This window comes from Bos indicus, chromosome 2 (genome assembly GCF_029378745.1).
Source record: "Bos indicus isolate NIAB-ARS_2022 breed Sahiwal x Tharparkar chromosome 2, NIAB-ARS_B.indTharparkar_mat_pri_1.0, whole genome shotgun sequence".
Lineage (NCBI taxonomy): Eukaryota > Metazoa > Chordata > Mammalia > Artiodactyla > Bovidae > Bos > Bos indicus.
Genome location: NC_091761.1, coordinates 20,076,850 through 20,103,645, shown reverse-complemented (window position 1 = coordinate 20,103,645; position 26,796 = coordinate 20,076,850). Strand labels below are relative to the sequence as shown.

The 26,796-nt window shown below is 41.9% G+C and overlaps 1 long non-coding RNA gene across 1 annotated transcript in view; it reads left to right on the top strand.

Annotated features, from left to right (window-relative positions):
- Positions 1-26,796, top strand: part of LOC139186998 (uncharacterized) — a 172,041-nt gene that overhangs the window by 123,323 nt on the left and 21,922 nt on the right. Inside the window, exon 3 of the long non-coding RNA XR_011570695.1 lies at positions 17,102-17,265. This is a non-coding gene — a long non-coding RNA (uncharacterized lncRNA). The remainder of the gene's footprint in view (positions 1-17,101; positions 17,266-26,796) is intronic.

Here is a 26,796-nt window from a genome sequence, read left to right as displayed (position 1 = left end):
TATACGCTATAATGAGCTGACTCGTAGGGAAAACTTGCATATGGTCAGGCTCCATATTCTTGAGAATGTGGAAGAATCTTCCTGCTCTATTCCAGTCAAGGGTCATGGTGCTTCTTGAAGAGACAATAACAGCTAAATCCTGGATTCTATTCAGTCCATAACTCACAATCTGAAGCAAACTTGGATAGTCAGGTTCAACTACCTTCCAGGGGAGTGAATGACAGTCCCTCAGTCGTGTCCGACTCTTTGCAACTCCATGGACTGTAGCCCACCAGGTACCTTTTTCTGTGGAATTCTCCAGGCAAGAATACTGGAGTGGGTTGCCATTTCCTTCTCCAGGGGATCTTCCCAAACCAGGGATGGAATACAGGTCTCCTGCATTGCAGGCAGATTCTTTACCATCTGAGCCAGCAGGGAAGCCTACTATCAAGAAACATTTCTAAGCATAAAGACAGGTCAACTTTAAAAGTATCAGCAGATACATGCTTGACTTTATCTTATAATCTATAGACAATATATTAGAATATGTAATTAATTTATATACCTTTTCCAAAGGAATACCTGAGAGAGAAGTAGTAATAAAGTTATAAAGACAGTAATTAATCAGATGAAATAATTTAGATGAAGCTTATCTCTCTCGAAGAGATAGGGGCTGGACTTTTCAGGGGAGAGTTCTTCAATTGGTTAAATGTCTGGATCCCGCGGAACTTTATTTTAAAAATGTTCTTACCATAGACAGCCAAAACCCTTTGATTCTTTATCCTTCAAGACTCTCAGCATGATGGCTGGCCTTTCTGGTTATTCTAGAAGATCCTAAGTCAAATCTGTAGTGAGACTAGCAGTTTTAAGCAAGGGACACCATAGTACTGATGGAAAGGCACAGCTTTGGAATCAGCTATAACTGAATTTGAATGTCACACCTTCTCGGTGAACTTGGGCAGATACACCCTACTACTTGAGCCTGAATTTCCATATACATAAAATGGGGATTACCATGCCTGCTTTATAGGATGTTGTAAGGACAAAATGAGAGAAGAGTCGAGCACTAAGCATCTAGTAACTGCTCAATACTGCAAGCCCCCTTACCTTTCAACTCTCGAGTACCTTACCTTATAAATATACCTCCATCACATACACCATTTCAAGTCACAGGTATTCAAAGTGGATTTTATACCTTAGTTTCATCTGGTTCATATTTCATCTTCTAGGTACTTCACTGGTGTAGTGAAGTCCTCTAATGTCTACTGCTGCTACTGCTAAGTCATTTCAGTCGTGTCCGACTCTGTGTGACCCCATAGACTGCAGCCCACCAGGCTCCCCCGTCCCAGGGATTCTCCAGGCAAGAACACTGGAGTGGGTTGCCATTTCCTTCTCCAGTGCATGAAAGTGAAAAGTGAAAGTGAAGTCACTCAGTCGTGTCCGACTTTTAGCGACCCCATGGACTGCAGCCCACCAGGCTCCTCCATCCATGGGATTTTCCAGGCAAGAGTACTGGAGTGGGGTGCCATCGCCTCCTCTGATGTCTAGAGTCATTGAATTAATACAAATGGAAAAGCATAGAACCGAATTTCCTTCAAACAGGGTTTATGTTGAACTCACTTTATATTGCATGGCATAATGGGGAATGGGGCTACCATGTATTATACTCCAAGGTGATACTAAATTCCACTGTGTAGTTAGGACTTAGGTTCTTTGTCATACTAAAGTCACACTTCAAAAAGCAAAAAAAAAAAAAAATGTGGACTAACATTGTTATGTTGTTAATACCATGGAAAATAATCAGGTTTGATTTAATTAATTCATTAATTTCCCATCAGAGGTAGCCTTGTCACTTTCACAGGGACAGGGAATTAGTCCCTTTTAACGAATGTGGTTTCTTAGAGGCAAGGTTCTATATAGACATTGTGATTCTTATGGCCCATTCTATTTTCCCCACAGTTATCTAGACAGGATCAGTGTTGTTACCTCAAGAGTTATACAATGGAATGGGGGGGGAGTTATAGGTAATCCCTTCTTCTGAACTAGCTTGAAATAAAAATTAAATGGGCCTTGAGCGTTTGTGAATTGCAGTGTTTCATTGGGGCCATGGAACACTAAGTGAGGCTCAGAAACAGGGTGTTAATTCAGGCCTAATCATTTAATTCCACTCTGTTATGTGCCGTATTTATTGCCCTCCTGGATCTGTTTTCTACAGCCTGATAAAGAGACAGTGATTCTCTGAAGCTCAGTCAGGGACCATTTTATTTATATCGTTAGTTAGTCCAATAAAAGCACTGGCTTCAGATTCCTGCTGTTACTTTCTGTTTTGTAGCCCTGTCATTAACTATGAAAATGCTGATGGTTTTTCATCTCTTGGTCTGGAGTTGCTTTGCAGTTGAAAGCGGAATTTGTAAGAAGAGGGGATGGTCTGATTAGGCTGATAGTAGAAAATTCCAGGTCGGTGTAACCAAATAGATGCAAACTGACTGGGAGAAAACTCAGGTTTCAGCTGCAAATGTGAACTTGCCTCTCTTAAGCATGTTGGTGTGAAAATTTGATTGACACTTTTCAGAGTGAACTTAAACATGTTTAGGCTGTGATTCTGTTTGTGACCCAGCCGAGTTTAAAAGGAATTTTTAATAAAAAACTTGTTGTGTCTCTATCCAAAATGAAAACAGTTCTAATCTCACACAAAAAGAAATGGAACATAGCTGTATCTACAGTTGTTTGTGTATATCAAGTAAAGGAGAAGTCATGAAAAACAGATCAAAAAAATGCAATAGATCACACTTCAGATCTTCCTTTCCAGAAATAGTTTTAACCATATAGCTTAATTGATTAATTGATTGTTTTCTTAACAATCTATAAAGTGCCATAAAGAGGCTCAGAATGAGGAAGTGATGGTGGAAACAGATTTACAGAGGTCACTTGAATGAATGATTTGGCAATCAGATGATAACACAGGTGCATTAACGTAACATACTGTGTAATTACCAATGCTTCCAATGGAGTTAATGTGTAGTTATGCATGTGATAATAGACATTATTTCATAGTAGATATGCAATTAGTTCATGTCCTTGGTGTGCAATGCACAAATGAAGCAAATCATTACTGTTGTTTCAGCGCTAAAAGATGCGAACATTTTGAGGACCAACAGCCTCTTGACCAGACAGATCATCTTTTTAAGGCTTCTAAAGCATATATCCAGCAAGGAAATGTGAAAAGTAACCAGTCAGTGGTTTCCATACTTATGATAGTGTTTATATGTTTGGAACACTTCACACTGAGGATAGTTGTATTTGAGGAATGTGGTTGAAATAACATGAGTAGATGTGCTTGAAAGTGTAAATATAAATAGCCAAAAGTTATCATATTCTTACTGAAAGATAAGTGAATATTCATTCATTTTTCCAACAAAGATTTGTTTACCATTTTCTATGGGAGAAAGACAGTTAAAGATTAAGGTCATACCTCTAAGCACCAGCTGCAGCCTGCTGATTTGAGAAATCTTGCCAGTTCCAGTATGGCAGAAAGAGGAGGCAGAATTTTCCAGAACCCCAAAAGCCATCTGAAGGGGATAAAATGAACAATATGTGAAATTCTCTTAAATATTGAGAGACATACTCTTGAACTGTGGAACATCTTTTTAGAGTATTTGCTAAGTCCTCATTGGCTCCACCCAACTACATGGATAGGGTGGGGCAGACAGGAGGGCTGTGCTGTGTACCAGGACATCTGAAATGGTTAACAGCACTTCTTTATAGAATTTATGAATCACTCTCTTATGCATGATCACATTTGACATTCAAAGCAAACTTGTGGAGCAGATAGGTAAGATGTCTCCATTTTACAGATGTGGAAACTGAATCTCCTAGAGCTCATGTGGCTGGCCCAAGGTCAGCTGTGGAGAAGATGGTAGAGTCAGGTCTTCTCATCCTTAATCCAGTGCAATTCCACTAAATCAGGATTGAGAGGAGGCTCGTAAAAATAATAATAATAATAAATGGCCCTGCCAGCTCTAAAACTTTTCATCATTCTGTGGCAAATGTTAAATTGTGGATTTTAGAGAGGAAAGGAGCTTAGATAATTAAAAAAAGAATTTCAAAGATGTGGGGAGTGTATGGGAGGGGGTCTAGAGAGAATGGTAGAGTCACTTGGGGCTGATGAAATGAAATGCTGGCTAGAGGGTGCAGCATTCTTGGGGTCAGAGGGTGTGCCAGCCACAGAGGGTTTGCAAAAGGACGCAGTGGGAAATATGCACTGTAGGCAGTACCCAGACGGCAGAGTCCTTGAATGCCAGCTCGAGAGTCTGGCTGAAAGAAAGTGAGGAACCACTGAAAGTTTTGAGTAGGAGAATGATGCCATAAAAATGACTTTTATGAGGATTAGTCTAGTGGTGTGCAGAAAAAAGTAGCTATTGTTGGCAAAGACACAGCTATGAGACCACAGCAATTGTCTAAACGTGAGAGAGAAACTAATACTGCTCAAGAGAGTATACAACCACAAGGATTTAATGATTCTCTGGTGAATTAGAAAAACAATTTAAAAATGTTCTAAAGTATTTAAATAAATCAGTCACAGCTGCTCCCCATTCTTAAGAAATAGCTCCAAATTAAGCTCAGCTTTTAGTAGACATGAAAAACAAAATTAGGCAGTCCTCTAAAATCTGGGACAATGCCCTATACTTAGTAAGTGCTCAATAATTTTTTTAATAATTTTGATGGAAATAGCATTCAATTCAATCAAGAAAAATCATATTTCTCTAGATGGTCAACTTTTTAAGACATTGATATTTCTGCTAAAATATGACATATAAGGCTGCTTTAATTTTTCTATTTATTTTAAATGTACGGGTATAGAAAAAACACATACTAAATTTGGAGGCAAGTAGAGAACTTTTTTTTTCTTTATAAGCTGAGTGATACTAAATAGGATAGTAATAGAAATTTTAAAAAGAATTTAATTTTTGATTTGAATCTAGAATATTATAGACATTTCCTAAGGGTCACAATTTCAATTAATTGAACCATGTGGTCTTAATATCAGTAAATTCTATTATTCCTACAGAGTCTTGGGTTAAATTATGAACTAAGATAAATGAGCTTTTGGAGGCACCTGATTCTTTAGTACAATCATCACACTGGCAGGGTACTCGTGATGAGCAGGTTCCTTAACATCTCTGGGCCTCCATTTTCCCATCTGGGAAATGGGGATGATATAATAGTGGCAGTACTTGCTCTCACAAAAGAACTGTATACATATTAGTCACTTTTGTGATTCATTCCTTATCCTTTCTGTGTGCCCCCTGCTTCTTCTCGTGCCCTGTACCTGCATGATGTCTTTTGAGCAACATTTCATTCTCCCCTCTCCCGTAGGAAAGGTTACCTGTCCTGAGTTACAGTTCATCCTACTCAGCACACTAATTTTGGCTATTTGATCATCTGCTGCAGACCAAGATGTTAACAAATGTGAATATATCCATTTAGCAGTCATTCCCAACACTTTGTTTGTATTTTGACAGGACTTAAGAGGCTTAAGACTTCCCTGTGGCTCAGATGGTAAAGAATCTGCCTGCAATGCAGGCGACCCAGGTTCAGTCCCTGGGTTGGGAAGATCCCTTGCAGAAGGGAATGGCTACCCACTCCAGTATTCTTGCTGGAAAAATCCCATGGACAGAGGAGTCTGGCAGGCTAGAGTCCATGAGGTCACAAAGAATCAGATACACTGAGCAACAAACACTTTCACTTTTAAGAGCCTTAAGCCAAACACTGAAAATGGTATTGATTTTAGTTTCTTCAGTTGTCTAGTGAGGAAGATTCTAGAGGGAGTGATGGAAGGAGGACCTAAATCTAGCCACATGTGAGACAGACTCTGGGGAGAGCCTGGCTTCGGGGTGGTCCCTTAGTGGCTCCATAACTGACACCCAAAACAGTTGCTGCTCCAACCATAAGCTGATTTCCCCTCAAAGTCAGTCCTGTGCATCAGGAAGTGTTTTCTAGTTAATAAAATGTGCTGCCATCCCTTTCACCTTCAGGAAACATAAAGGAAACCCTCGTTGAGTTCGCTATCTACACTTCCTATAGGTCTATAGCATGCCATGTTCCAGCTGCAGTAAGGGCCCAGTGGGTCTTCCGCCTGCGTTTACAAAACCGGGCATTTAATCCACAGCCAAGCTCCCCCTTGCTGGAAAAGAGCTGCCTGCATCCCTGTATGACGGTCTGTTTCCAGTCAAACCAATGGTGGCGCTTGCTTCCCTTGGCCCTGGCGCCTATCTACAGCTGTGTTTACTGAAGTGCGACTGTAATTTGCTACAGCATGCCAGAGTATTAATAGACAATTATTTATTGCAAATCTGTACCATTTATACTGTTTACTGGCTGACACAATGTAAAATTTTGATCCAAATGTTAATGTGTCCATGACACTGCCTAATTCCATTCCATGCCATGGTTTTTTCTTTTCTAAATGAATCGAATTTGCAGTACAAGGAAATGGCATTTTTAATGGATGAGTGATTTACAACCTCAAACTTAGAAGGCTATTATTTGGGTAACAGGGAGAATTGACTAATTGCAATAACACAGCAAATTAGACAAATTTAGGATTGTACTGGGAATAAATTCATAGCGAGAAAATGAAAATAACTCACAAAGTTCTTAAAGGGTAACTGAATAAATCTCACTTTAGTTTTACAGGGGGATTGTATTTTGGTGGGGGGAGATCAGGTACTTTTGAGGCCAAACAGACTTATAAATATTCAATTGAGTAGAACATAGATAAAAATTACCTCTTCATAAAGAACCATATGTGTAGGAGAGAACACTTCCAATTCTCCAAATGTTTACTGAAATTGCCTACACAAATGTTTTCAGCAGTTGGATGAAAACAAAGAGCTTTATAGTTATGTGGTTTTTCATGAAAAAGACACTAATTTTAGCATATTTACCTTGTGTGGTGTTAAGCATGCAACACAATGCCAAGGAAGAATGATTTCCTAATAGAGATCCTCGTGATTTTTCAAAATAAAATATGTGCAGCAGCAAAAATAATATTTCTTTCTTTCTGAGGTATTCCAGTTAGGTTGTTGATATCGATTCCTGTGATTCTGTTACCTCTGCCCACAGAGAGATTATTAAGATACAAACTGCCTCAATGCAGCTCTATTTAAATCTCTGGGAATTACACTGGGACGCCTAAACACAAGTTCAAAGTGAAGATTCCTTCAGCCTTTTAGTCCAGGTGGTCCCCACAAATTAATGAAGAGAGAAAACAGATTGGAGGAGGTGGCAGCTCTAAGAATAACGATAAAATATCTGTGTGTTCCAAATTACGTACAAAAGGGGCTTCTCTTCTCTAGTAGGCAAGATCCGCCCCTGCTCCCCGACTCCAGCGTCATTGATCCCTTCCTTGGTGTTCTTTCCTGCCACCAGTCTTATTCCCTCTCTTTCTGTTCTCCGCTGTCCAGCTGATCATCTTGCTAAATGTATGCTTGTCTGAATGGTCAGGATATGGCACAAGCACTTTAGCATGGGACACTTGATCCTTCTGAGCCTCTCCACACTCTTATGCTGGTCCCCTCCTGCCCCTGCCCTACCCGCCCAGAGCAGTCCCCCAACCCCGCATGTGAACAGCCAGATCGAGATAACTTGGGCTGCTTGGGACAGGCCAATACATGTGCCTCTTTCTCTTTGGAGGGCCTTCACTCATTCCTGCCGCTTCCCTCTGCTTGCGATGCTCTCCCTGCTCTCTTTACCTGCTTCCTACCGATGCTCCAGGAGTGAGTTCAGATGATATCTCTGGGAAGCCTTTGCTGAGCCCTCCGGGTGGATGGATGTCTCTGCCTCCCCTCTCGGAGCGCATCCACACCCAGGTGACAGCCTTGCTTCTTTAACCTCCTTCTTCACTGGGCTGGAGGCTTCTGGAGGGGGCGACTTGTCCTCTTTCCTGGACTTGGCCACAGAGTAAACAGTAAACATATGAGGAATAAAAGAAATACCTCCCTTAAAAATCTACTTTGCCCCAGGCACTGAACAAGGCCTGTGAAGAATGGAAAAAATGGTTTGCATGTGCTTCCTACTCCCAAATAGAGCTTTTAATTAAGTAGGGATGATATAAGAAGGCCAGAAATAACAAAACAGAATTTGCTACAACCACAATAAAGGCAAATTTTGCTATAGGATTTCAGAAAATTGAGATTTGTTCTTTAAAAATCATCATCCTCTCTTTGTTCCTCTCTCATGTTCTCTGAAATCAAGCAAGTGAAAGTGTTAGTCGCTCAGTCATGTCTGACTCTTTGCAACGCCGTAGACTATAGACCTCCAGGCTCCTCTGTCCGTGAAATTCTCCAGACAAGAACTCGGGAGTGGGTTGCAATTTCCTTCCCCAGGGGATCTTCCAGGGATCTAACCTGGGTCTCTTGCATTGCAAGCAGATTCTTTATCATCTGAGCCACCAGGGAAGCCTGAAATCAAACAAATCGGAAATTAAATCCTTGTTCAACCACTTATTAACAATGGGATGCTAGACAGTTTACCAAAGCCTCAATTTCCTCATCTGCAAAATGAAGACAATAATATTTACCTTACAAGGTACCATGCCAATTAAGACATGGTGGGAAGGGTCAGTGCACAGGAAAGACTCAACAAATGGTGCTGGGAATAGCATCTCAAGTAGATATGCTACTTGACTTGTGTCCTCAGGCCTGCTCCACCGTACTTCAGCCGTTATTATTTAGCATCTCATTTTTCACCTGTCCAAGTGGGAGCCTTATCTGCTTACTGGCATATAGCCAATAGTTCATTTTTAAATTAGGTCACAATATACTCAGGTCCTTTCAAAACTGATTGTAAATTAATAATTGGAAGGGCTGCCTGGCTACTAATAGGCTTTCATTTGGTTCTTTTTGAAAATTTAAGGACTTAAAAACAGAAACCATACCTTACAATCTGCAGGTAGTCAATGACTTTCTGTTGAATTTGATTGGAGAACTGAAAAACCTGGATTATTTGTTCAGCACACATTTATTGAATTCTTGCTTACACCTTCTTACTGGATCCATCTTTCCTTCCACAGACTTTTATCTAGAAGAGAGAAATGTCAGGGAGAAATGGAAAGCAGTTAGCAACTGCAGCAATGTACACAACAGTGATGTAATGACTGGTTGAAATTGAATCAGACTTTAAGATTATTTGTACTGTCTGTGTCAGATAGAAGGACCAAATGCCACTGCTGTAACTTACATGGTAAATGAAGCCAAGCCATATTAATAGTGGACCCAAGGCTATATAGTGATCAAGAAATTGAGTTGCAAAATTAGAGAGGCCTACACAGCTGTGTGACTTTGTACTGATCTTTTAAAATTCCAGGTTAGGGATTGTAAAATCTACTTTGGGAGATTACTTTGTGACTTAATTGAGACAAGTCTATGGGTCACAAAGAGTTGGACATGACTGAAGTGACTTAGCACGCATGCACGCATATATAAAACACCACGATAAGAACTCAATACATGGATATTTTTATTATCATTTTGAAGATAAGTCATGGAATCTGTGGTATTTTAAAAGACATAAGTTAAGGATGCCCATTTCAGAGAGAAGATTTTTACATTATTCTTACTTGACTGAATGCCCTGGCCGTAATTATTAGACAGTGCGACCTTGCCTTCCTGCAGACTGCCAAAGAACGAGGCAGGTGTTAAACACACATGGAAGGAGAAAGATCAATAGACCCCACGGCCCTAAATAAATCAATGCAAACAGAAATTTGGCATTGTTTATAATCAGCTACCACCTTCAGTACGTGTGACGTCGCTTAGTCTTGCTTTCTTTGCCATCATGCAAAATTAGAATGCGGAAAAATTAAAGACATTAAAAAGGAAAGAACCATTTTTTAAGCTTTATCTCAGAAAGCCTGGAGAGCAGTTTGGCTCAGGCCTGTGCATTCAGGAAGAGCCTCCAATTTAGTTTTTGAACATCTTTTCTAACCTGTAACTGCCCACAAAGACACAATGGCAGAGTTAAAGAAAGCACACATCTGACAAAATTCAACCTGGGTCCCCACGCTGGATCACAAGGCTTGCAACAAACTATTAAGGAACACTGTTTACACGTTATTTAAATACCTTCAGAACAACAGTTATCTCGTCCAAAACATTTTGTGTTAAAGGCATGACATCTGTATATTTTATTCATTGAAAATATATGCCACAAGCTTTGTAGCCCTGTTTAGATGTTTCTTCACTTGGTAATACTCAGAGCTTCTAGAAACAGGAGTAGCTGAGCCACTATCTTGACATGTCAGGGCTCACGCCCTTCCTAACTCACTCATCTGGTTAACACTTGATTTGATCAACAGGGGGAAGCCACCCTTTTCCCTATTAAATGCATTTATCTTACTTTCACAGCCCATCCAAGAAGAAAAGCCATAAACGAGATATATTGGTTAAGAGCCAGTTTTTAATTGTGTCCAATGGAAGAATTCCTTGGGAGTTGCGTAGGGGTGTATCACTGATGAAAATCAAGAGGAATTCAGATTTTATATTATGTGTTCTAAACCAGAACATTTTACTTATTATTCATAATACACGTTGAAAGCAGACACCAAAATGGCTCATTTGGAGCATTTCTGTGCTCGCTCACTAACGTACATTAACACCAGTACACATTCTGTATTACGGATCCATAAAATGCATTTGCATAATATTGAAATTATAATCCCAAATGTGTAGTAAAAACCTTTATGAAAAATTGTTACTGCTCAGCTACTATACAGTGGCTAATTTTTAATCTTCAGCCTCTCTGCTGCGAGTTAAGATAGGGTATTCTTTAAATAAAAACCTCAAGAATAGAAGCCTGGAACGGAGCCCTCCTTTCTTCTAAGTAGGATATTTTTAGGTGGAGGAATATAATCCCTACCGTGTTAAACAGTTGCCTTCACAGTGATCTTGGCCTTTTTTGGCACCCCACTTCAGTACTCTTGCCTGGAAAATCCCATGGACGGAGGAGCCTGGTAGACTGCAGTCCATGGGATCGATAAGAGTCGGACATGACTGAGCAACTTCACTTTCCCTTTTCACTTTCATGCATTGGAGAAGGAAATGGCAACCCACTCCAGTGTTCTTGCCTTGAGAATCCCAGGGACGGGGGAGCCTGGTGGGCTGCCATCTATGAGGTCGCACAGAGTCAGACACGACTGAAGTGACTTAGCAGCAGAAACAGCAGTCTTGACTTTAGATTCAGTTGAGCACTATCACTAATTCACCAGCCTCACATCAGCAGTGGGAAGAGGGTTTCTCTCATGACCCCACTCAAGGGTCTCTGCTGAGCCCAGGAAGAAGCCATCTAGAAAAGAATCCCAGTGATTGAGGTGGCAAGTAATTTTGGCAGAGAATCCACTGGCCATGATTTCTTGATCCTGTCTCTGTGCTCACTGCTGTGATGAACTCTTTTTTTTTTTTTTAAGATATATATATTTTTAATGTGGACCATTTTTAAAGTTTTTACTGAAATTGTTACAGTATTGTTTCTGTTTTATGTTTGGGGTTTTTTTTAGCTGTGAGCCATGTGAGATCTTAGCTTCCCAACCAGGGGTCAAACCTGCATGCCCTGCATTGGAAGGTGAAATCTTGACCACTGGACCCCCAGGGAAGTCTCTGTGGTGAACTCTTGATTAGATTATAACAAAGAGCCCTCATATTGTTTCAATGAGGTAAATATATACATCATTTCTGATGAAACAGACTAAAAAGGTTGAACCTTTTCCAGGGTCTCTCATCTCTCACAGATAGACCCATACCTGTTAACTCCCATATTCCAAGTGCTGAACCCAACTACAGTGTTAAGTACAAATGCTTGATTCTTCCTTCAGGTGATTCCACAGTCGTGTTTTCAAATAATTGTCAGAGAGCTCTAGCTGAGACTTTCCAGGATTAATGTTACCGAATTACATTTCTGCTAGGCTTTATTGACATAGCTCTTAATAAAAGGAGCCCGGTGGTTGGGCTGAACACTCACCTTGTACCCAGAGAGTGTTTCCCCTACGGAAGTGGTCATCTCGTGGTCATTGGCCCCTCTTGCCTTTCCCATGCTCCCAGGAGAAGTGCAGGCTCCTGTGCAACCCCATGAAGCTCTACTCAATTCACGTTTACACAGTGACCAAACTGCAAAACAAGAATGTGTTCTCCAGTGCCCTCTCACAGGGCTCTGCCACCTTCTTCCTCTTCTCTTTCTTCTGAAATTTCAAGCTGCTGGAAGAAGAGAAAATCGGAGTCAAACAGGCCTGCCTTCACTGGATCCCACTTTATACTAGGGGTTTTCCTGGCAAGGATGGAGGGAGAGCAGAAATGAGACAGAATAGATCTCTTACTTTATTTGTGGAATTTGGGCTTGGAAAAAAAATTTTTTTTTCTTATTTCCTTAGTCATTTATTTTGGTTTGTTTAATAGGTATACAACGCAAGTCCAAAAGGTATAATAGTTCAAAAGTTATTTTTTATACTGTGGAAAGTCTCTTTTCTATTTCTTAAAACCAACAGGATATTGATATTCAACATCAATTATTCAACAATGATATTTATTGTTGAATAAATATCAACAATTATTCAATGATAATATTTTCATTTTTTCATCTATTAGTATCTTTGAGATTCTTTTTTACAGGGACACATAGAGCTGCCTCTTTCTTTTAACACATATGTGCCTTAACTTATTTAATCAGTCTTCTTTTGATGGATATTTAAGTTGTTCCCTGTAATTTGCTAGTATAAACACTGCTCCAATAAATTACCAATTCATATCACCAATTCTGGAGAAAGCAATGGCACCCCACTCCAGTACTCTTGCCTGGAAAATCCCATGGACAGAGGAGCCTGGTAGGCTGCAGTCCATGGGGTCGCTAAGAGTCGGACACAACTGAACAACTTCACTTTGACTTTTCACTTTCATGCATTGGAGAAGGAAATGGCAACCCACTCCAGTGTTCTTGCCTGGAGAATCCCAGGGACGGAGGAGCCTAGTGGGCTGCAGTCTATGGGGTCGCACAGAGTCGGACACAACTGAAGCGACTTAGTAGCAGCAGCAGCATCAACAATTCATCACCTTTTGAAATGTGTGACTAGATCTGTAAGATAAGGTCCTGGAAATATAACTGTAGGGACAGAGAGATGTACACTTAAATTTGAGTGGATTTTGAAAAATTATCCATCATAGAGATTTAACCAATTTACAGTGCCCCCTTTCCCCAACCCACTAGCAACATATGAGAGTTCCTTAGCTTAACCTTTCAGATCAGGAGGGTCTGGTAAGTAATGACTAGGACTTGAGAGAAGATGGATCCTGAGGAGGACTGTATGGAGGCCTGGCTTGGTGGATGGCAGCTGGACTGTAGGGGCATGTGACAGTGAGAAAGACCGGGAAACTCTTCATGAGCCCATTCTATCCATTTCAAACTACTCTGAAACAAACCCAAACATATGGGTCTCCTGTCTGCTTCTAAAAGTCTCCAGGAGGTAAATTCCACAGCTTTCTTGGGTAAACTATTTGGGCTTCTCACAACTCTTCTGAAGGTCAGGACATTTTTCCTTATGTGTATGTAGTATAAATCTTTCCTGCACACATCCACTTGTGAAAAACGTGTCTAATATTTCCCCAAAGCAATGCAAGTTCAACTAAATAGGCAACATGATGCTATAATTTCATGGCTAGAGTATGTATCCTCTTTTTTAGAAAATAGCATACATCTCCTAAATCATTTTAGAGTGATTTAATGCATACATGAGGGATACCATGAGTGTTTTTTTTAACCCTGTGTTTAATGTAGCTATGGACTTTACAGAGACTGTGTGTATGTGTGTGTACATTTTAAAATTTTGCTACCCTCTCTTGTTTTACTCCTCTTATATATTCTAATCATAGAATTATCTTACTTTCTCATTAGATGCTGATTAATATATAGCTTTCTTAATAACACTTCCAATATCACTTCTGCTGAATGAGAAAATGGTGATGTAACCCAGAGGTTTGTTATTTCTGAGTGTATCTTTCTTCCTCTGCTGAGATACAATAACTATTTTAAGAACATTTGGCATCCAAAAAATCTCAGCATTGTGTAAATTAAAACATCTGCTTATACTTTGACATCCTCATTCTTCAAAGGTTAGTTGGATTTGCGGTTGCTTTGTTCAACAAGACTGCTCTTAGAGCCCAAGGATGCACATTTAATTATTGGGAAGATATGTTTGACAGAGCTGTGGGGGAAAAAAATTACCCTTCATATTCACACCAGTATTAACATTTTTATAGAATGAGATTGCCTGAGAGTCAAAGAAGGGGGAAACTCCATGAAAATAAATATGAATCTATTTGGTCACTGGTCTTCTTCTGCTGATTTACAAGACTTCAGCCAGCGATTCTTCGCTCTGATGCCTAGAACTCATCAGTTCGCTCTCACACTGGCATTGCTGATTTCTGCTGAGGTTAAAGGCAGCAAAGTAAACTCTGCTTCCAACAATAAATAACAGAGGGAGTTATTCTTTTCACTCAAACAGGCTTTAGATCACAGCAGACAACTACAGCCAGGTGCATTTAGCTACATTTGTCATTGCCACGAATGCAAAACATGTAAAGAATCTGCAGCAAAGGGGTCCCTAGCGAGCCCTTTTCCCCCTGGAATATTCTTCCATCCCCAACTGTGGTCGAGCTGAAGTCACCCAACACCAGGAGGAAGGGCCGAGGTGCCTGTAGGAACAGCAGCATCTCCCGACCGGTTTGTTAATTTACACAGGTCATTGGTGCCAGCTAGCAGATTGTGCCCTGGAAGGCTTTCTGTGTCTCTGGCCAAAGACTGGTAATCTCCCCGGGCAACGCCGAGATAACACATGTCAGGAGGCAGCAGTGGCTGGTGAGCCAAGTCATCACTCACCTCGCCCCACCGCCCCTCCTGGCCCCCTCTTGCTGCAGTCATTTCATGGCCATTCCAGAAGCCACAGACCTTAGCTGTTGGATTGGCGGGAGTGGGGGAGGTAACGGAGAAGCGGGATACAGAACACAGGCGGCCAGAGGGATTTGGTGAGGCAGGAACCAGCAGGTGAACAATGACTCATTTGGAACCGAGCAGCTGGGGGTGTGTCATCTGCATGTCAGAGACCCTTTGTTAAGGTGGCTTGCCCAGCTGTGTGGGCGCATCCGCGTGGGAGCTGCCGTGGGGCGGGAGATGAATTCTCAGGAGAGCGCAGTTACTTCCTATCTAATTTGTGCACAAGTTAGGGGAAGGCGCGCTCATCCGGGACCTGCTGCCGCTGAAAGGCTGCGAGGTTCTGAGATTTATTTTCCTTCCGCCAAGTATATTATTTCCAAACTCGTCTTTTCAAGATCTTTCAAATTCACTTGAAAATGATTTAACAATTTAATGAAAACAACACTGAGACAAAAGCCACGTTGATGCGGGGCAGAGGTAAGGCTGGGTTGGAAATGAGTGACGAACCTCGTAATGAGGTGTGCAGCTTTGTATATTAAGCTATTTCTCTGCGGTACTTTTCCAGATGTGATGGAATACATTTATTTTTGTGCTCATCTGAACTGAAATAATACAAATGAGATAGTAAAAAGATATCATTACGTGCAGAAGTAGGAGAAGAATTTAGAATCCCAATTCCGTAAGTTAACAGCTGTGCATGAAGCAATTGGAAACTGCTTCCAGTCTGCAGGTTGCCGGGGAGCCTCTCTCAAGCTCGTATGGACCAGTGATGATCAACGTGTGAATCCTGCATGTAGATAGTTCAAGGCGACTTTATTTCAGACAAAAATAAATAGCAAGTAGTAAGAAGTCCTTCCCCACCTAAAGCCTGCAGTATGGCTGAATACAGCTACTGTGGTAGTGCAATAAAACGGGATGAGTTTTAAACTACCAGATGGTACCCTGTACAGTGCCTGAAATAAAATGGAGAATTAGGGTGCCCTAAGGTGTGCACAGGAAAGGCAATTACATGAAATAAATGGGCCTCAGGCCTACAGGATGCTCAAGTATGCTACACAGGAGACAAATAGTACATCTGGTGAACAGATTTTATCACACACTGGAAAGCCATAAAGCACACCGTTGAATATCGGATCCGCATCTCACAATGACATTTTACCTGTGTTGGTATTCAGTGCTGTTTATTTTAAAAGGTGCTGTAATCTCAATGATGTGTTTTAAAAGCTTCCTTAACATTGTTTTCGACTATGTACTATTTTGAGGGGGATAGATTGATACAAGGCAATGAGATTTTGTGGACAAATAGCCACTCTGGTTGCAGGAGATTGTTTTTTTCTTTCATTTATCACATTGCTGATGTGATTTTAGTAATAGGATTATACTTGTCAGCACTCCCTGTTTGGGAAAATGCCAACATATTTTTAATGCTAGTTCCCACATCTCCATTTCATTGTCTGTAACTGCACTAGAGTTTCCCTCCTCACCCTACCTCCTTTTTCCTAAGCCTCAAAGAAAAACCAATTTTAGGTGGTGGGGGTTTTCGAGGAGAATTCATTGGCACAAAGCCCTTTCTTCTTTCTTGTCCACAAATGCAAATCTGTTTTCTGTTTGAAAATTGTGTGTTTCTTTTCTATTGTAAAAAGACCAAGGAACACACAACATTCATTATTGTTTTAAGAGTTGCTGTAATAAAATCATCTCACTACTTAAAGATAGTTTTAGTGTCCCTCTTAGGATTCATTCTGGCTCTGATAATTGGGTAATTGCATCCCCTCCCCCACCAATAAATATTTTCACCCAATTAAGTTTAAAACGATAATAAATTTTAAAGAATTATAGTCTAAAAATTCATACCCTAGAACCAGTATTAAGTATGAATATTTATCTTAAGCTGTGGAGCAGGGCAGCCTGTTTAAATGTTTCTCTACCTCTGTGCAGCGTCCTTGCTTGAGAGCTGCCACTGGCAGTGTGGATTCCCTGAGTGCCGGGTGTGAGGTAAGGGAGCCCAGAACTAGAGCCTTTCACTGCCTGAACTACCCCCCTTGACTTCCACATTCCAGTCCTTCTTTGTTTCCAGATAGCATTATTCAACCCTTCAGCCACTCACTCACTCACTCCTTCCCTCATTTGTTCATTCATTCCTGTCCAGTAACTTCTAATCCAGAGATGAGGCCCATGCCTGGAGCTGAGGCCAGATGTGGAAGGCTCACAGGATCCACAAGGGAGCTACTTGTGCAGGGCTCACTCTCGACTCCTTCCCACGGCTCCACAAACCAACGTGTCCAACTCAGCTTTCCAGGGCTTCATTACAAGGTAAGCCCTCTGCTGCATAGACGCTCAATGCTAAAGGGCAGTCAAGTGACCCAAGGCACTAACCACGTCGTTCGCATGTGTAGTAAAGCTCCAGCCCGCTAGAGACTCACAAACCTCCTGTTCCCTCCTTAACAAAGAGAAGTGCAGTCACAGTGCTCAAAGCCAGTAGCTTTTGGCAGCAGTCATACATGGGGCCCTGGAGCCAGCAGCAAGGACAGAAGGACACCACCGGCACAGCCAAAGGCCAGATCTGTTGTTGTTGTTGTTGTTTAGTTGCTAAGTTGTATCTGATGCTTTTGCGACTCTATGAACTGTAGCCCACCAGGCTACTCCATCCATAGGATTTCCCAGGCAAGAATACTGGAGTAGGTTGCCATTTCCTTCTCCAGGGGATCTTCCCAACCCATTGATCAAACCCACATCTCTTATGTCTCCTGCCTTGACAGGCGGATTCTTCACTGCTGAGCCACCAGGGAAGCCCCACGTCAGGTCTGGGAGAAGGGAAAAGAGCAAGAAAGACTTGGTGCAGCTGCAGCAGGAGAGAGAAGGAGGCAGGGAACTGTTTACTAGGGGAAGAAAGAGAACCAGGAGAGACTCAGGATGCTCAGCTGGTGGAAAGGAGAAACCGATCCTGGATCCCGGGGACAGGCAAACCGTGAAAGTATTCCTGGGCAGCTCCCTGTCTTCCTTCTACCATCACTTGCCACAGATCTGCTGCATCCTGTCATACTCGCTGCCCCCTCCTCTAAGCCTGCCAGTTCTATCGTGCCGCCACCAAGTGCTCAGATGGGCTCTTCCCTGGTCCCCCTCTGCCTCCTTTATCACCCATCTGTCCCATTCCCACACTCTACGACGAAGGTGAAGTTCATGGTGGCACTGGGTGCCCAGGTGGTTGTACTACAAATGAAAAGTGGTGAGAGAAAAATGGCTTGAAAACACAAAAGCAGAGGTGTTAACGATGATTTAAGGTGCTGACTTCTATTAAAGAAGACTGTGCCAGTGATATAATGAGGTTGGTGGAAAAAATATAGGATATTTAGAGAAACTTTAGCTTCTAAAGCTCTGCATAAATTTCAACAATTTTTGAGGACATCATCAGGGAAGTTGTTTTAAAATCAGGATTATAATACCTGAAACAATATCCTGAAAAAATTCAGAATCTAGTAAACTTTGTTCTTCAAAACATTTCAGATAAGTGGCAGTGTTTGTGGTGGCAGTTGAGGCAAATGAGGCAAGCAGGAAACACCCTAAATTTTGAAGTTCAACAGCTGAGCAGGAGCTAAAACCAATCTGATATTTGTCTCACTGCATCAGATGCAGAACTGATCAACAAGATGGCAATAATGTGTGATGTTTTATTCACTTTCAAATACTTAAATTGATTTTGAAGATTTCATTTGGGAAATAAAAGTAATGCATTTAAGAAAATAGCTTATTTAAGCCAAGGGCAGAAAGAAGATGACAAGAAAGAATTTGCAGGGAATCTCTTTTGTGTCTGGATTCAATTTTTACTTATTCAGATTTTTCATCAGTTCTTGATCAGCCCGCAAGTTGCAGGCTAGGATTGCATCAGGGGAAGGCGATGTGGATAGCCATACGTTCCTAGGAGGCTAGGAAGGGAAAGCGTGTAGAAGTGTGAGTTCTTGTTAGGAAATCTGTAAGTCAGTTCCTGTGGTGTTTTTCCAAGGTCACGTTGGACCACAGGTGGCTGCTTGCTGCCTAATGCCCTCTTGTCCTGAGGCAGGGTAGCTGAAGAAGGGATCAGACCAGAATTAGCCAAGGTTGCAGGGAGCCCCCCCTCCCAGGTGGAAGTCATCCGAGCAGGTGCAGAGAAAGGTCGTTTCCATGGCAGCCATCACTAGGCGCTCTGCCCAGAAGGCTGTCTTGGACTTGGCGGACTGGAGGCGAGAAGTGAGCATCTCTGTCCTGCGCTGCTGCTCCAGCAGTTAGCAAGTCACCCCCAGCTTCTCAGAGCAAGGCCTTCCAGCACAACGGATACAGTGGAGTGCGAAGGTCTCATGCCTGCTAAGTTTCTAGCTCTGTAACCTCAGGCACATTTCTTCACCTAAAAGCCTCAGTTCTTCACTCTATAAAGTGGACATGAAAATAGTGGTACCTTCCTCATAGAACTACAATGAAGAATAAATGAGATAATCCAAATAAAGTGCAAAGTCTACTTCCTGGCTCACAGTAGGAGCACAACAATTTTTAGCTCTTGTTATAAACAATAATTGGAGAAGGTAATTGGAGAAGGCAATGGCACCTCACTCCAGTACTCTTGCCTGGAAAATCCCATGGACAGAGGAGCCTGGTAGGCTGCAGTCCATGGGGTCGCTAAGAGTCGGACACGACTGAGCGACTTCACTTTCACTTTCATGCATTGGAGAAGGAAATGGCGACCCACTCCAGTGTTCTTACCTGGAGAATCCCAGGGACAGAGAAGCCTGGTGGGCTGCAGTCCATGGGGTTGCACAGAGTCGGACACGACTGAAGTGACTTAGCAGCAGCATAAACAATAATGCTCCAGGCAAGAAGAAATGAATTAGAGGTGTAGAGAGAACGAGAGGAAAATGACGCTTTCTTTGGGGTGCTGTAGAAAAGCGTCAGGAGGCGTATAAGAGATAAAAAGACTTGGAGGATGGCACAGTGGGGTGGAGGACACATAGGTGAGGACAAATAGAATTCTATCAGACTCACTCTCCCCTTGACGTTGCAGGGCTCCTTAGCACCATGGAGCCATTAGCCAAGGAATGGGACTTGTTTAGGATAGAGAAAAACGATGAACATGGAAGGGTAAATCTGAAACTGTGCTAGAAGCCAGTTGGTGGACCATGATAATTGTACGACAACTCACCCAGCAGTTGTTGGGTGTGGTGAAGGGGGGAGCATAGCTATCATGGTACATGTGGGTATAAAAGCTGGAGAAAGGGGAGATGGCCTCTGAGGGTAATTGTTGGCTATTAAGAAGAAAAGTGAGGACAACTTATCATCACAGGGTTATTGCCAATGCCATTTGAAGCTCCTTAGAGACCATGGGACCTGCAGAGTCTCAACATGTAGATGAAGACGATGCAATGGAAAGATTTTGTGCTTGCAGGAAATTGGTGACATTGAATAGGGGAATGAATGTAAATGGTATTAGATGCTGGCTTTCATTTCTTCTTAAGGTAACAGAGTAAAATGCATTTTAATTTGCAGGGAAAATAAGAAATGTAATGAAAACACGGGAATTGAATTAACCTAGAGAGCCTGGCGGGCCACAGTCCATGGGGGTCACAAAGAGTCAGACACAACTGAGCGACTAAGCACACACAGCACAGAGATAATTCCAAACTGAACTGAAGATGAAAAGGATTGAAAAAAATAGCTGATGTGTCAAAATGCATCAGCAGTAATGTTGGATGAAGCAAAACTGAAACTAGATTGTAGAAATATTTGCATGTCAATCCCATCAATTAAACAAATCTGAGATGTGTAAGGCCTAAGGACCGACTTTGTTGTTTAGCTGTTTGTTCGTTTGCTGTTGATATATAATTGACTTAAAATATTGTATTAATTTCAGTGGTACCATATAGTGATTCAATATTTTTATACATTATGAAATGATCACCATGATAAGTCTAGTTACTGTCTGCCACCAAACAAAGTTACTACAGTATTACTGACCACATTCCCTATGCTGTACATTATATCTCTGTGACTTATTTTATAACTGGAAGTCTGTACCAACTAATCCCCTTTCCCTGTTTTGCCTATCCCCCATCCTCCTCTCCTCTGGCAACCACCAACAAAGACCTTACTATATAAATAGCTGCCTGTTCAGTGCTAAACAGGGGAATGACAAATGGGATTTCTCTAGGCTATAGACAGAAGAGAAATAGGAAGAGAGAGGCTAGAAGTTTATGAGAACAATCTCCATGAATAAAAACTCCATACATGTACATAATATTTTTGTAATATAATTTTTTACAGACTTCTGTTTTCTCACTACCCTTTTTCAGCTTACAGTCTTGAATTCTAGTTCTGTCTCTTTGACTCCATTAACTCTCCTGTTTGAAAGATCAGTTACCAAATTCACTTACTTCTATCCATATACTCATTTCTTCAATGCGTCTTTACCAAGCATCGGTTACTTCTAGGGCCCTACACTAGACATTAAGTGGCATGATCCCTACCTTCAGAAAGCTTACAATCCATATAAAAGGCAGCTGTACACAGATAAGTAAATAGGAGTTCTGTAAAGACAGTGTTTTGAGGTATGGCATATGAGGCAGGAGCTATGCATTTTCAGATTTTAGGATTTTAACAAGGAGAGCAGGATTGTGAGAGGGTATTCAAGGATGTGAGAGAGACGGGAATGAGCCAAGATGATTTCAGGAAGTGACAGGAAGTGGAGAGTTCAGGAGAGTAGAAGAAGCACCATTCAGTTACGAAACGCCCCGTTTGCCACAGGATTGGTTCTACATAATACAAAGGGATTGCTCTTGGCAATGTGGGCAAAAGAGAGACCAGTAGGCCTGGGAGGAGATGACAGCAGCTTGAAAGGAAACTGTAGCAGAGGGAGTGGAGTTGAGGGGCCACGTTTGAAATGCTGTGGGGGTGGAATCAACAAGACGGAATGACCTGTGGGGTGTGGGGAGTGAGGAAGAGGTTGGAACACAAGATTCTTTTCTGAGTCCTCATTCTCTTTAACCTTTCCCCCATGACACTGTTCACTACGGCGGACTTCTTGACGCTCTCTTCTGCTTCATTTAATGAGGCAGTGCTATCTCACTTCTCCTTCTGGTTATGAGCAAAAATTTGATAAATGACCTTTTGTAAGACACTTGGCCCTTCATTCCAACATTCATCTCTCTAAAAGAGTAAGTGATTTATGTGACTCAGGTCAAGTTGGAGTTAAGTGCTAGGTCTGAGACCCTGCAACTTATCTACCAAGCTGAGTTCCATCCTCCAGGGAGGAGAAAGGGGGAAGAGGTTATGGTTACAGGTATGTACAGATGTAAGCCGAGAGAACTGAAAGGTTTCTAGAACTCTCTTGGCTGGGGAACGTAATGCTTCATACCGGCAGGCAAAAAGAGTTTAAAGTTCATTCCCAAGGTAGTGAGTTTTAAATAGAGATATGATTTGGAATGATGAACATATAAATCTTCTTCCCAGGCATCAATGTGAAGCACTAGTTTGATCCAACAGACAGCAATGAGTCTTTAAGAGCTGTAATGGCCCATCATGTCAGAGGATATTTATGGATTTACAGTCTTCAGATATCTGGATCTTGTGCAAGCATGATAAAAGCCCTCTGGATTTTTTTTGTTTTTGTACAAATAAATGAGTGCCTAGCTAGCTGTTTTCTTCAATTAAATGACTCAGCAATTGTTCACTTGTGAAATACTCAAGGGTCCTAGTCTACATTTTGGAGGAAAGTGCTGTTATACTTCTATTGGATGAACAAAGCAGCTTGGGGCTATAGGAAATCGCTAACTTCTTTTTTGTTTTTCATATGGCTAACTTAATAAGAAATACGTTGCTGAGTACAAGTTTTTATGACAAGCATTTCTTAGGTCATATCTCTAATGACAAACAGGGATGACAGGAGCAAAACTGTACTGTATTAAGGAGAAAAACTGACTTGGGACATAGGTCAATAGTCTTAGGAACCATTTTGCTAGACTCTTAATTGATGGGATCTACAAGCGAATCATTGTGCAAATGGAAATCCTGCCTATTGAATCATTGAGTTCTCCCATTCCCAGCAAGTAGTTGCAAAACATTTTTGCTATTTTACAAGTCTTCTCCTTGGATATGGAGAAAAATTGTTATTCTCTGTATCTTTTTGAAATGCTTGCCATGATATGGAATTCAAGTACTCCCTTTCATTCAGTGTTTGAAACAAAATACTTATTTTATAAATAAGGCTTTTCAATAAGAAGTTGGTACTAAAATAGTTGACTTCCCCAGAGGATGTTCAGGCTCCGCAGGTATTCTGTATGCCAGAAGGCAAGCGCTTTGACTTACTTAAAACCAGGGACCCAAAGGTTTCCTGATTTGTGTCAGAGTGGTAAATCTGGGTCCACAAGGATCATTTCTTTTAGAAAATGCTTTCTCAGTCTATACTTCTTGTGAGATCAGTGTTGAGAAAGGGCGGGATATAATGTCTTTCCCTTGTTTTAGGGGATTGACTTGGGAGCATCTCATACAATGATGGAGCAAGGTCTGAAGCAAAGTCAGAGGGCCTGGGGCCAGCTGCTGCCAGCACCACCTCTGCCCTCCAGGCAGTCTCCCAGATCCCAGGTAGCAGGCAGAGTTCTCTATTTTGCTATTGTGAGAACTAGGAGATTGAAAACTGGAGGGTCGACGGGGGAGTTGGACCTTCTGCCTCTGCCAGAGGGACCCATCTTGCCTTCGAGTCAAGTCTTCCTGGTTTGTTACTTTACCTATTAAAGAAAAACCCAGCCTTTCTGAAGATGAGCAAGCTCAACTTCCATTTATATGTGATTTAATTGACTATTCAGAGAACACTAAAAAGCCATATGTAATGGAGGCTCCCCTAGGAATTACATAGAATTCCAACCATATATACTAGCAAACATTTAAAGAAAAGTAGAAGACTGGCACATTAGAGGCACTGGGGCAGCAGATATGAAGACGTGGTTCCAAAGGGAAAAAGGAGTCAATTTTCAAAGCTGAATTCTAAGTCCTCTAGAGTGGATCTTCAGGGAGACTCTAGAATCAATGTTAGGAACTGAACAGCTTTTCAGGTCTATGAAGCTATAAACATTTCCTTGGTTGTGAAGACATCTGATCCCCAGGCAAGGGGAGAAACTCATGTGGCTTTCTCTAACTCTTTAAACTGCCTCTAATCCAGACGACTGGGTGAAGGCTTACAGGGAGTGATGAAAAGCCTTCCTCAAGTTTTCCAGAGTCTTGCTAGTATTGTCCTCTAGTGCAACCACCAACTCCACCTGGACTCAAGGCTCAAGTGATTGGCAATGGTGTGCTTAGGTCTAAGGTGTTATCCTTTGCTTCTGGCCACTAGACTTACTTGGGTAAGCAATGGACACCAGCAAAGACCACTGAGCAGAGAAGGGGCATGAGTGGAACTGTGTTCTAGAAAGATCACTCTGGCAGCAGTGTAGAGGATGGAATTAGAGCAGGAAGAGGATGATGGCAGGGAGCAGAGTCAGAGTTTTTCATATCCTTCAAGTGAGAAATGATGAATATTTGAAGAAGGACAGTGGCACTCACACTGGCCCACCCATGACTATAGTTATTGGTGCTAAGAGAAACCATGGGCCTAAAAAAACCCCTCCACATGACCCCAGACCGTGTTATGCCCATCTTAATGGCCTCAGATCTATGCCTACTTTCTCCCATGGGATCTTCCACCCCTTCCTCAAACATGAGTCTACATGTCATAAGCATGTCTACCTCTAATAGGTTTTAATGGGCATTCCTTACCATAAAGACTTGTGATGAATTTATGGTTTTGGCACAGGGCCATTTCCTCATCCTGCTCATAATTAAACCCGGAAGAATCTATCACATTTAACTTCTGATGACAAAGACAGGTAGGGCAAGGATGGGCACGTGGTGACAGCCCAGTAAACAGCCTTTCTCTTCTGGGCTGAGTAAGGTCAGGAGGGAACTCCACAGCTAAAATCAGTGTGGACTCACAGAATAGTGAGCAGATAATTATTACAGCTTTATACCCAGCACTTGCTTTGTACTAGACTCTGGGCTGTGTTTTGTATATATATTTTCATTTATTTCTCACAAAGCCCCTGCGAAGTGGGTAGTCAGTATTCTTATTAAACAAAGAGAAAAACCAAGGCTTAAGGGGAATTTAAGAAACCCTAAATACACATTAAATGTGTACATTGTTACATGTCAATTATATCCCAATAAAACTGGGAAAAAATACAGAGTCTATGGCACACACAAGCCAAAAAACAAAGCTTAAAATTTCACAGGTAGTATGTTGGCAGAAAGAAAGTGAAAGTGAAGTGGCTCAGTTGTGTCTGACTCTTTGCCACCCTGTGGGCTGTAGCCTACCGGGCTCCTCCGTCCATGGGATTCTCCAGGCAAGAATACTGGAGTGGGTTGCCTTTTCCTTCTCTAGGGGATCTTCCCAACCCAGGGATTGAACCCGGCAGAGCAGAGGTTCAAATCCAGGTCTGATTCCTGAGCTCAAGCTCCATGACCTTGTGTCATGAAGACATGGACACCTTGTTGTTGCCTGCACAGATGCTAATCTATTTCTGTACAATCCCATGGTGTAAGTGAAAGTCGCTCAGTTGTGTCCGACTCTTTGTGACCCCATGGACTATACAGTCCATGGAATTCTCGAGGCCAGAATACTGGAGTGGGTAGTCTTTCCCTTCTCCAGGGGTTCTTCCCAACCCAAGGATCAAACCCAGGTCTCCTGCGTTGCAGGCAGATTCTTTACCAGCTGAACCACAAGGGGAGCCCCTGATAGTTCAGTTGGTAAAGAATCCGCCTACAATGCAGGAGACCCCAGTTCAATTCCTGGGTTGGGAAGATCCACTGGAGAAGGGATAGGCTACCCTCTCTAGAATTCTTGGGCTTCCCTTGTGGCTCAGCTGGTAAAGAATCCAAATGCAATGCAGGAAACCTGGGTTCAATTCCTGGGGTGGGAAGATTCCCTGGAGAAAGGAAAGGCTACCCTTTTCAGTATTCTGGCCTGGAGAATTCCGTGAACTATATAGTCCATGGGCTTTTAAAGAGTCGGACATGACTGAGTGACTTTCACTTTCACAGAGTAAGGTCAAACTAAACTAACCAGCAGGAATTTCTTCCCATCTGATTCAATATAGGAAGAAGAGTCTGCCTCAAGTCATGAGAGATTCTCTTAGATTTAATCCAGTACTTGGAACCTGGACCTTGGTAGAAGGGCATTTATCAAAGAATCCAGACCAGATGAACCCTCAAACCCACTATAGTGTGGGTCCAACCCTTCCTGTTAAAAAGGAATGGAATGTGTCCAGCACCCACAATGTCCCTCCTTCCAGGGTTGATCATTAAACTCATTCCAGTCACCTTGCAGAAACTTCTTGGCATGGACTCAATTCATAAAACTCGTAAACCAGTAGACTGTTTGACAGACTTACAAAAAGGCTCAGGTGAGATTTTGTGCCCGGGCACTAATAATATGCAACCTTGATGAGTACTAGGTCACGGTGTCTGCCAAGGGAAGCGAGTCTATCAGCCAGGGCTCCAAGATCAAGCTTTCACCTGCCACTGTGAATTGGCAGCTAAAAAAGTCACTCAGTCACAAAGGAGAAGCTGCTTCTGGTCATCAGTTAAGAGTACATTATGAAGAAACTCTAAAAAGTCTGATGGCATAGAAAAAGTAAACAAAAGATTAATACCCAACATTTATATGCAAGCAATACATCATTAATGATCGTTATAGAGAACTTGCTTAGTTCAAATGAGGTTCCAGAAGACTGGAAGCATTTCACTGTAGCAACAGTATTTATAATAGCCACCCTGGGGAACAGCAGGCCCATCAAG